We start from the raw sequence: 12,789 nt of genomic DNA on the forward strand, positions 1-12,789 counted from the left end.
CAGTACCGTAATGGGCCTAATCTAGACGGAAAGAAATCCCAATTCCTGACCTTCCAAAAAAAGAACCTCTTCAAGGTCAATTTGGAAGAAATTCTTTTTTCTTTGCGAGGAGTTTGAAAGGAATTCATGATCTTTCAAAGAAAAAAACTGCCCAAAATACCAGTCTGAAGGGGAAAAAAAGTACTACCTCCGTTCCAAATTGAAGTTTGTTTGATTTCTTTATCCTAAATTTGAATACTCGTCTTATTCAAAAAATTTATGCAAATATTATCAAATTTAAGTCATTTTTGAAAATCTTCTATTGATAAAGCAACCCAGAACAAAAGAAGTGATATTTTGCACAAATATTTGAATAATACGAGTGGTCAAATTTAGAGTAAAAAAAACCAAACGAGCTATAATTTGAAATGAATGGAGTACGGTGTTGAATCTAGAGCAAATATGACTGGACAATTACACATGCGACTAGGTTGCTAACCGTCAGGGAAAAAACACACACACAAATTTTGTGCACGTGGGCAGTTGACTGAACAGCTGCATGGCATGATGCATTGATGCATACCACGAGCACACACTGTGTCGATCAGGAAATGACACGTGGACGCTGCTGCACGCATCAACCGCGTTAGCATCCATCCGACCATCCCATACGTTGGTGCGCCGAAGATGTCGGTGCATCTCGGCACGGACGCAGCACGACGATGACAACACACTCCAACGGTGACTATAGTAGCTCATCACGTTCCCTTTCATGATCGACTGTACTTGCGCACCAATAAAAGGGTTTTTCATTAGTCTGAAAGAGGAAATTATATTTAAAAAACAGTACGGCTGTTCAAACGTCTCGGCCCAATAATTGGCCTGTCAAAATTTTGGAGATGTGACCAAGATATAACTGCTGATCGACCGAGAGAGCTACTCCTACAGTTCCCTGATTTTTTTTCTCTCTCTCTATTGATAGTCATAATTACGTAGTTTTTCTTAGAACAAAACCAAATATGATTATATACCACATTAACATAGATCTAACATATACCATAATGTAGCCTGGACTTCAAAATTACTGCTACATCCGTTCATAAATACTTGACACCTTTTGTTTTTTTTTATAGTGTAAGTCGTATGAGATTACAGTTATAATATATGACTATTTTTTCTATTAAAATACAGTTATAATATCTAGCCATTAAATGTATGAGATTTTACACAAAACTATTTTTCTAGTTAATGGCTGGCCACCCAAACCCAAATGATTGTAATAGTTTATGTAAAAGTGAGATATAACCATGCCAAACAACCAACAGATCTCCACTTACCAAACAACCACGAGAGCATGATGCAACAAACTAGCTAGTGCACAATAATTTAGTCCAACAACCACACTAACTATACACAGTGCTACATAATATACATCCTAGTTAACAATAATATGGTGTTACTTAGCATATATAATAATGTCTTTCGTTGTACTATATTGCGAGGCGCATTATTCTGCGAGACCGACGGGGAGCACGCACAGATCATGACGGATCAGACGGTTGAGGCTTTTGCAAACAGAAAAGGAGGGGCTCGTTTTAAAATAAATTTGGATTAGTTAGGGGATGCAAATCAGCCAAGATCTAATTAGTGGAGCAGATCAGTTTGCGATTATTAGTGGCCTAATAATGAGTGGGGAGAGCCAGCGAGAGAGCCGCATGCCTCTTGTCCAAGCTAGCCGGCCTGGCCGGCGACGATACCATACCAGTCGATTTGGACGTGTGCACGCGGTAGGGGAAAGCGTAGTACTAAGTATTTTTCTTTTGTTCAAAAAGTACAAACAATCATATTTTTCTTTAGCCCGGTTCGACTTTGGCTATTATATATTTTCTCAAAAAAAATAATATTCGTAAACATACTTTTGGTTAAATGCGGATGAGAATAGTCGCACTACTGGAAAACAGGCTATGGAAACCGGTTGGAAAAGGCCTTATGTAACACCCCTGTGTTAATCGTCTCGCTAATCAAGAGTTAACTCGTTAATCGTGGACTCAAATTCGTCGTTAACGCTAATCGCGTTCGCTTAGCAAACATCTAATTAGCTGTGTTCGATCTCGTTTTTGTCCTTGTTCCGAGCTCCAAATCAACTTTCGCCCAAAACGAAAGTTGTAGATCTTCTTTTCCTCTACAACTTTTGTTTTGGCCAAATTTCATGTTCCCATATGAAATTTGGAGTTTCACCTGTTCAAATTCGAGCAAAATCATTAAACGAAGAAACAGTGCAGCTCCAGTGCTCAGCACTGTGCACGCCCGCGCCCATACCGGCGACTGAACGCCGGCGAGCGCGTCCACGCGTCGGCAATCGCGCCCGGCGCCGCTCTTCTCCTCTCACGGACGCCTCGAAGCTTCCCGTGCCGTCCCAATCCTCCTTCCTCCTTCCTCTGAGCTAGGTCGAGCTCGAGCGAGCGAGCAGAACTGAGCGACATCGCCGTCGTTCGTCGCGCCGGCCACGGCTCACCACTCTGCCTCGATTCGTCGCGCCCGGAGCCGCGCAGACTCGCCGTCCACCCACTCCGACCACCCACGAGCGCGGACGAGCCCCTACCCCGACCGAATCGAGCACAGACGCTGTCCACCGTCGCCGTTCCCGTCGAGCTTCGCCATCGCCGTCGAACTCCCTCTCCCGGCCTTCCTCCGCGCAAAATCAATCCACGGTGAGCTCGGCCGCAACCCTATCTCACTCCCCGACCCTCTCCCCACCCTAATCCGCGGCTGCCGCCGTCGAAGCGCCGCCGCGCCGCCGCAGAACGCGCCGCCCGCCGCCCGCGACGTCGCCGGCCCTCCCTGCTCCAGCCCGCGGGCCAATACCGCGCGCCCCGCCGCCGTTTGACCCCCCTGGTGCTCGCCCCGCCTCGCCTTGCCGCCGCTTGGCCCTGCCGCCGCCGGAACGCAGCCGCCGCCGCCGCCCGTGGCCATGCGCCGCCGTGAGCCGCCGGCACACGCCGCGGGGGCCCCCTGCGCACGCTCGCGCGGCGCCGCCGCGAGCCGCACGGCCGCCTGGGGCCACTGGCCCTCATCCGCCCCTCCCCGCGCGCCGCCTGGCCTTGCCCTGGCCGGCCCGGCCGCGCCGCCACCGCGCCACCCCTACCGCCGCCGCTCCAAGCCGCGCGCCGCCCCTGCGCCCCACGCCCTGTCCCGCGCCCCGCACTCCGGGCGCCCTGGCCTCGGTTCCGCCGAGCCACGCCGCCGGCAAGCCGCCGCCGGCGGGAGCCAGGGCCGCCGCGGGCCGCCTGCCCCTGGCCGTGCACCAGCCGGCCGGCCGCCCGTGCGGGCAAAACAGAGGAAGGGGGGGAGCAGGCCTGGGCTCCCTTGCATGTGGGGCCCGGCTGTCAGCCGCCCCCCCTTTATGTTTTCCATTTTTCTTATTTTAGCTGAAACTTTAAAAATCCATGTAAATTCACAGAAAAATGCGAAAAATACCAGACCAGTTTTGTTAGGTTTCTAAAATCTTGATCTTCAGAGGAAAAATGCTTGAGCATGCACTTTGTCACTGTTACCCCTGTTAATTTTTGTTTTGTGCTTGAGCTAGTTTAATTATTACCGCTTTTTCTGTTGCTCTAAAAATTATGAAAAAATTGCAGTGGCTTTATCCTTGCATGTGTAGTTCACTGAAAAAGTTTCAGGTGCTAGTGTTGTACACTTTTGGGTAGATCTATTTATGTTCTTTTTCCTTGCTAGGGTTAGTTAATTGCTTTGATAGCAGTAGCTTTTGTTGGAAAATTTTGGGTGGCATGCTTACTGCTTTCAAGTTAAGCTAGCAAATTTTTGTTACTAGAGCTTATGCGCAAGTTAGGGTTTTGCTTATAGTTGCCCTAGCCTTGTTCTTTTCTTTATCTAATTGTTGTTAGTTGTTTTTAGAAGGAAACACTTCAGGCTAATTTGAGTTAATCGTTTCATCGCATTACGTGCTCATGCATTGCACCATATCCTAATTGTGCATGACATATTTTTATTCGTGTAGACGCCACGACCGACGCTGTCCACGAGCTAGTTGCTGAGCCGGTCCAGGAGCCACGAGCAGGAGCGCAGCAGGAGGACGCCGTTGAGCACGCCCCCGGAGACCTAGTTAACCCCGCTGACCTGCAAGGCAAGCCCCGGAGCATAACCATAATTTAAAATTACTCAATGTTTATTTAAGTATTGTGCATTTATGTTCTAGGAGTTGAATGGAACCATAGTATGCATGTTTTCCCTAGGTACCGTGGGCCTATACTAGTATGCAGGTGTCGATAGAAATGCTTTGCTAAATAGGATTTCGGTAGAAGTCGAGTGATTGCTGTCACTCGCGAGTTTTGGATCTTGATTCCTTAGCTTTGGGCTTGGAAATACGTTGTTGAGTAAAAAGAATTGGAGACCGGGCGGGAATGAGTTGGTTTATGTGAGAAAATGGACTCCCGCCTGTGTCGATTGAGGACCGTACCGTTGTTGGCCCTGATGACCGAGTTTGAACAGTACTAACCACATACCGGAAGTAGGAGGTAGTCGAAACCGGTAAGCTGTGTACCACATTACAGCGGTGATTTGAATTCCGCCATGCTACGCTGGGCGTGGGAGTTGGCGGGTGTTGGATAGGATGCCGCCTCCGGGTTCTCCGGGAGTTCACCGCGAGGGGCCCATCACCTGGGTTTTAGCAGGCGTAGTTCAGATGTCGTGGTAATGTGGGAACAGTTGACGCGCATGGCCCGGCGGGGCTTACATGTGTCGTGTGAGTTAGGTCCACCTTGCAAGGTTAAATCGGATCGATTCGCCGTCTCTCTCGGTTAAGAGAACCTTGGTCACTGCGTCACATCGTAGTAAGAAGTGAAATAAGTATTGAAAGGTAGCGATGGAATGTTGTATTTGTTGTTCTAAAAGATAATCTGTTCTACCATGTGTGTTTTAGATGAATAGGCGAACTTAGTAATACTTGGTATACTAAACGGAGCTAAAATATTGAAAGTAAGGATTCACTTCTAGCAGCTTTTCAGCAAAAGAACTTCAGAGCCAAAAAGCTTTGCATGTCTAGTTAGTGGGCTAAGTATACCCAGAGTCGGGTAAGCCTTGCTGAGTATTAGTATACTCAGGGTTGTTGTTGTAACCCCTCTGAGCATGTTGTGTCCCGGCGGACTTCGAGGAGATCTGTGCGTCCTGGATTGGACAGCCGCTTCCTCCAGGTTGGACCGTCGAGTGGGCCCCGTCTTCCCCGTGAAGAGTGGGCAGGTTAGCGTCACATCGGTGGGCAGGATGTGGAGCTCACCTTTTATCGTCGTCGTAGCTATCGTATTGTATTTCGAACTCAGTTTTAAACTTCCGCTGTGCGTTTGAACTCTGTTGTTTGTATTTAAGACTTTTATGTAAAACCTGTGTTGTAAATTAATTTGAAGATTTCTGTATGCGGGTAACACCTGTGCTCGTCTTCGTACGGGTCTAAGTGCAATTGTGATCCTGGAGTACAGTAGTTTAATCGGGATTTTACCCGACAGCCTGTCAGGTTACACCGTTTTAAGTGCACAGTAACTGGATTAAGTATTAAGATGATGGTTAGTGCATTTAAGCCGGTCTAATTTGGACGGTGCTGCTACAGCTGGCATCAGAGCTCTAAATTGCACTGGGGTGATTACCTTGCAACGATTTTGGGTTTTTCGAAAAGTTGACGCTAGATGCGCTAAGGAATAGAATAGATAGTTCGTATGCCCTAATTATGTTTTATAAGTTAGGTGGCAACTAAGTATCTATTTTATTCCAGCACTTCCAGCTTTTACTTTTTGTTAAACCTTATTTCGGTAACGACGCACCTACGCTGAGGTAAGCAAGGTAAGCATTCTGGTAGTCCTTAGAATAGCCCACGTGTTTCATACGTGCGCGGGTCCCGTATGTTGAGCATACGAGGAGGTGATAAGGCTCGATTCAAACGAGCCTGTCGCTATCTGCCGCCTGATATGGAGTGCGGATTTCATGTCGTGTGATTGTGATCACGGCCATTTCGTAAGGCAATGTTACGAGATGTAAACCTGTCATGCGGTTGGCCATGACCGTGACCCTTGGGACACGTCTACCCTTGGATGTCCCGTAAGGCGAGTGTACGGGAAGTGAATACGTTGTTATGACGTATGCAGCGCTGCCCATTCAGCGTCGAACGTCTGGGTGCCATCTCTATAGTGGATGGTAATGTATGTGTGAATATGTGGGAAACTGCATATGCGTTACCCGTGTGGCGTAGGACACATGGGGGCCGTTCGTGTGTGCTGGCACGAAGGGTCCAGAAATGGATAGTTATATCTGTCTCTGTGTTCTTCTGCAGGAAACTAACTCCGTAAGCGCGTTATAACATCCTTGATCGTGGGAACGACTAGTCTATATATAGGGAGAGAACGTAATTGTGCCACCGATTGCTCTCGTATACCATATTTTGGTACTTGTTTGGGTGAGAAACGCTAGAACGTGGCATGCATCTTGTATTCCTGAGTTGTGTGTTTGTTTTGTTACCTTCGGTTGCGCTTCACAAAAATTTATTTGGATCACCATGTTTTTACTATGTGTTCTTAAAAATTTATTTGTGTTGCGTTACCAAGTTTAAACCTGTTTCTTTTGAAAACTGTCACTTACGTCAGCGCTATGTGTTCTTACAGATGGCTAGCTTCACGCACGTGATCGTGGACGTTGAGGGTTGGGCGCATTCCAGTGCCCTCCACACCGGCCACTTTCCTCGTCTGCTGTGGCAGATGCTCAGGGCGTTTGACTACACTGAGCCCCCACAGTACTCCGGACACGAGTCTAGCTTGCTGGGCACCGAGCGCTGTCAGATGATTGTGAAGATTCCTGCTTGCCCCGCTCGCTTGGATTGGGACTCGTGGCAGCTCACTGTTTATGGTAGGAAGCTGGCAGACTCCTGGGAGATTGCAGCTAGGAGGGCTATTGAGGAGTTCTCAGAGAAGCATAATGCAGAGGTGATAGATACTCCTTACAGTGTGTTTCCTCTGAGGGATGAGACCACTCAGGCCTATGCAGATCGGGTTAACCGCAACCTGAACATCATGATGCCCGACTACAGCGTCAGGACAGCACTCTCGTTCAGCTACTCCTCAGCCTTGAGCAACATGTATGAGCAGCTTCGCGAGGAAAATGCGATATGCAGGAGCAAGGCTCGAGAGGCTCACCTCCATGAGCAGCACATGATCGGTACTCAGGATAAGATCAAGACCCTGAAGGCCAAGTCCAGAGCGAGGAAGATCAGGATTCAGGAGTTGCAGGAGGAGTTAGAGAACAGGACTCAGATGGTGCAGCACCTTGAGGGGCAGCTTCAGCAGGCCCAGGAGTGGATTGAGGATGCCCAGGCTCAGGTGCAGGCAGCAGCAGAGATGGAGGCTGATGCAGCAGAGGAGGAGCCAGAAGAAGAAGAAGAGGAAGAGGACCCTGAGGAGATCGAGGGAGTGTCTGGAGTCGAGTCGGGACCAGGGACTCCGTGAGGACGCAGCGGGATAGTGTTGATTCTCCCCTTGCAATGTAGCCTTACTGTAGGATAGTTGGGTAGGATGACCAACATAAAGCTTTAGGCTAACCTTGGGTTGAGAATTCTTTTGTGGCTCAGTAGTTCGAGTCATGTAGGATAACCCTCCTAGTGTGGTGTGTAGCCGGGTCGTGTAAGACCCCGTAGTGGTGTGTTGTAGGGTCGTTTGTGAACCCTTCTCCCATGTTAGGTTGTTGCCGTAGCATGGCTTGGGTTGTACTAAACCTTGTTCCAGCTGAAGCAGCGTGGCTGCTTAATGTAAATTTTACTCCCATAATGATCTTTTCTGTCAGTGTGTGAAATTTCAGAATTGAATTGTGTTTTGATCGTCTTCGAATCTGAAACATTGTTGAGCGAGGTTTAGTATTGCATACGTTAGAACTACTCTGGACGAAAACTTGTTGTGTTGATACATTTTCAACCAAAGCAAGTAAATTTAATTCCCTTGGTGAACCATCTCGCGAGAGAAATGATTCATGCCGTGTGTTCATATTATATATGCACATTCTTTATATTGCATGAATTAGTCCTGATAGCGAAATGGCTAACCAGGGGAATGACTATTTTGCAGATGGGTGATAATCATGACAATGACAATCACGAGGCACTGCCCCAGCAACCTCCCTCTTTGGCTCAAGCTGTTGCAGCTCTTATCGCAGACCGCAACGAGCAGACGGAGTTGATAAGGCAACTGGTGCAAGCCCAAGTCAATGCCGGCAGAGGTCGACATGCTCTCCCGCTAGCACCAGCAGAAACTGACTATGTCGGTTTTCTGGCCACCCAGCCACCTCTGTTCCACAAGGCCGATGATCCCCTTGAGGCTGATGCCTGGATTCGCACCATTGAGGATAAGTTCAGCATCCTCAATTGCACAGAGATGGACAAAGCCGCCTTTGCAGCGCAACAGCTGCGAGGACCTGCGAAAATATGGTGGGTCAATCACAAGGCTCTACTTCCCGCTGGTACACGTCTCACCTGGGATGAATTTGTGGCAGCTTTTAAAGCACACCACATCCCTACCAGCTTAATGAGGCGAAAGATGGCAGAGTTCCTAGCCCTGAAGCAAGGGACTAACACCGTGCTGCAATATGCTCAAACCTTCAATCAGCTATCTCAGTACGGCGGTTTTCATGTGGATACTGATGAGAAGAAGCAGGATTGCTTCAGAAGGGGACTCAGCACAAAGCTTCAAGACAAGCTAGCTCTCACCACGTGCAATAACTTTACTGATCTGGTTAATAAGGCCATCACGCAGGAAGATGCCACGCTGGCACACAAAGCTGACAAGAAGAGAAAGGCACCTGCTGGATCCTCCAGCAATGCACCCCAGAGATACAAGCTGGTTCAGACAGGGAATCAGCAGGCTTCAAACCGTCCTCCACAGCAGGGCCGTTGGGTCACTAGGCCACCCCAGCAACAGCAACCGTGGGTACCTCGTTTCCCGACACAGCAGCAGAGGCCGCTAATGCTACAAGCTCCACGCCCCAACAACTACCCATGTTACAATTGTGGTAACCTGGGGCACTTTGCGCGTGACTGTCGTCTGCCACCTCGGCAGAATAACTACAAGACTCCTGCGCTGAGTCAAGGTTCCAGCCAGAAAGATCAGAAAAAGAAGATTGTACCTGCCAAGACTGGTCGTGTGAACTACACTACTCTGGAGGAAGTCCCGGAGGGCACTCAAGTGATGGCGGGTACGTTCTCTGTTAATCACTGCCCTGTTACTGTGCTATTTGATTCTGGAGCATCTCATAATTTTATCAGTGAAGCATGTGTGGCACGACTTCACTTACAAGTATCATGCCTAGAGAAATCCTACATTATTCAGACACCTGGCACCCGATTAAATGCTGGCCAAGTAGTTCGAAATGTTCCCCTTACCTTGGGTGGGAAGAATTTTCCACTCACTCCCATTGTTCTTCCAAGTCATGGGATAGATATCATACTTGGAATGAATTGGATGAAGAAGCATGGCGTTATCATCAATACCTCTTCTCGTATTCTTCAGTTCAACTCTTCCATGTATGGTTCTATGGACATTCATCTTTCACAGCATGCAATTCCAGCCACTGTCATATACCATCTGGAGGGAAAAATTCTAGAAGTAATTCCGGTGATTTGTGAATACCCCGATGTGTTTCCTGAGGACTTGCCAGGCATGCCTCCCGATCGGGATATTGAGTTTGTCATTGAGTTACAGCCTGGCACAGCCCCCATATCTCGAAGGCCATATAGAATGACTCCCAGTGAGTTAGCTGAATTAAAAATCCAGTTACAAGAGTTGCTGGATAAAGGCTATATCCGACCGAGCACCTCACCTTGGGGTTGTCCGGCTCTGTTCGTAAAGAAGAAAGATCACGGACTGAGGCTATGTGTGGATTATCGACCGCTGAATGCAGTCACCATCAAAAACAAATATCCACTTCCTCGTATTGATATTCTTTTTGATCAATTAGCTGGAGCTAAGGTATTCTCAAAAATAGATCTACGATCTGGTTATCATCAAATCAAAATCAGACCGGTGGATATACCAAAAACAGCTTTCTCTACTCGTTATGGTTTATATGAGTATTTGGTGATGTCTTTCGGATTAACCAATGCTCCCGCTTATTTCATGTACCTCATGAATTCGGTATTCATGCCGGAGTTAGACAAGTTCGTCGTGGTCTTCATTGATGATATCTTGATCTACTCCAAGAATGAGGAAGAACATGCTCATCATCTTCACATAGTACTTCAGCGTCTGAGAGAGCACCAGCTTTATGCCAAATTCAGCAAGTGTGACTTCTGGCTGAAGGAAGTGCCATTCCTCGGTCATGTCATATCTGCTGAGGGCATCTCTGTGGATCCCAGTAAAGTGCAGGATGTACTCGATTGGGAAGCCCCAACTTCAGTCCCTGAAATTCGCAGTTTCTTGGGTTTAGCTGGGTATTATCGTCGGTTCATTCCAGAATTCTCCAGAATTGCGAAGCCAATGACTGAACTTCTGAAAAAGGGTGTTAAATTCTATTGGAGTATTCAATGTGAGGAAGCTTTCCAGAAATTGAAGACACTTCTCACTTCTGCTCCAATCTTGGCCCAGCCGGACACTACAAAACCTTTTGATGTCTACTGTGATGCCTCAGGCACAGGACTTGGCTGTGTTCTGATGCAGGAGAACCGAGTGATTGCTTATGCATCTCGATCACTCAAGCGTCATGAAGAAAACTATCCCACTCATGATCTTGAATTAGCAGCTGTGGTCCATTCACTGAAGATCTGGCGACACTATCTCTTAGGTTCATTGTGCAACATCTATACCGATCACAAGAGTCTCAAATATCTGTTCACTCAAGCTGATTTGAACATGCGTCAAAGAAGATGGCTTGAGTTGATTAAAGATTATGAGCTCGAAGTGCATTATCATCCAGGCAAGGCAAATGTGGTTGCCGATGCGCTAAGTTGCAAAGCTCACTGTCATTGCATTTCAGCTATACCATTAAGCGAGTCTCTTTGCTTTGAAATGGAAAAGCTGAACTTAAGTATTGTACCACATGGCACATTGGCTCATTTAGAGCTTACTCCTACTCTTCGCGATCTCATCGTAGCGGCACAAAAGCTAGATAAAGGGGTGAAGGAAATTCAGAGAAGACTATCAGAAGGAGACCCTAAAGTGAATTGCTTCCACCAGGATACTGAGAATGTATTATGGTTCAAGAACCGATTAGTGGTGCCTAAGAATTTTGAGCTTAGAAAACAGATCCTTGATGAAGCCCATACTTCACGACTATCAATTCATCCGGGTAGCAACAAGATGTACCAAGATCTGAAGCAACGATTTTGGTGGACTCGGATGAAAAGGGAAATAGCCAAGTATGTGTCAGAATGTGATATCTGTCGGAGGGTTAAAGCCAGTCATCTCAGACCAGCTGGGACTCTTCAACCCTTGAGTATTCCTGAATGGAAATGGGAAGACATTAGTATGGACTTTATAGTTGGCCTGCCTCGAACTCAAAAGGGTTACGATTCTATTTGGGTTGTGGTCGACAGGCTAACCAAGTTAGCACATTTTCTTCCAGTCAGTACTCGTTATTCCACAAAAAGATATGCTGAATTATATGTTGAGCGTATCTTATGCCTGCATGGTATACCAAAGACTATCATCTCTGATCGTGGTAGCCAATTCACTGCTCGTTTTTGGGAACAATTGCATACTTGCTTAGGAACTCGAGTAATTCGCAGCTCTGCTTACCACCCTCAAACAGATGGCCAGACAGAGAGAATTAATCAGATTTTGGAAGATATGCTCCGTGCTTGTGTCTTAACCTATCCACAAAAATGGGATCAATATTTGCCATTAGCTGAATTTTCTTATAACAATAGTTATCAAGAAAGCATCAAAATGGCTCCATTTGAAGCCTTATACGGTCGTCGATGCCGTACACCTCTTAATTGGTCTGAAACCGGGGAAAGAACAATCTTTGGGCCCGACATGGTTCAAGAGGCCGAAGAACAAGTCCGCCTTATCCAAGCCAACTTAAAGATTGCACAATCTCGACAGAAGAGCTATGCAGATAAAAGAAGAGATCCACTCGTCTTTAAGGTCGGTGATCACGTCTATCTGAAAGTATCACCTTGGAAAGGCGTGCAAAGGTTTGGAATAAAAGGAAAGTTAGCTCCCCGCTACATCGGTCCATATCCAATTGTGGAACGATGCGGTCCTGTGGCTTATCGGTTGGATCTTCCAGCGAATCTTTCTACGGTTCATAACATCTTCCATGTGTCACAACTCAGACTGTGCCTTAGAGTTCCGACGGAAGCTATTGAAAGTGACTCGATTCAATTAGAGTCTAATCTCACTTATTCTGAGCATCCTATCAAGATCATTGATCGCAAGGATCGAGTTACTCGTCGCACAACCAACCGATTCTACAAAGTTCAATGGAGTAATCACTCCGAAGATGAAGCGACTTGGGAGAAGGAGGAATTTCTGAGATCCAAGTATCCGGAGTTTTTAAACGCTCATCCAGGTACTACATCTTCGAACCCTTTCCGCCTGTTTGAATTCTCTCATGCTGGAATCTCGGGACGAGATTCCTTTAAGGGGGGAAGGCTGTAACACCCCTGTGTTAATCGTCTCGCTAATCAAGAGTTAACTCGTTAATCGTGGACTCAAATTCGTCGTTAACGCTAATCGCGTTCGCTTAGCAAACATCTAATTAGCTGTGTTCGATCTCGTTTTTGTCCTTGTTCCGAGCTCCAAATCAACTTTCGCCCAAAACGAAAGT

This window comes from Panicum virgatum, chromosome 3K (genome assembly GCF_016808335.1).
Source record: "Panicum virgatum strain AP13 chromosome 3K, P.virgatum_v5, whole genome shotgun sequence".
Classification (NCBI taxonomy): domain Eukaryota; kingdom Viridiplantae; phylum Streptophyta; class Magnoliopsida; order Poales; family Poaceae; genus Panicum; species Panicum virgatum.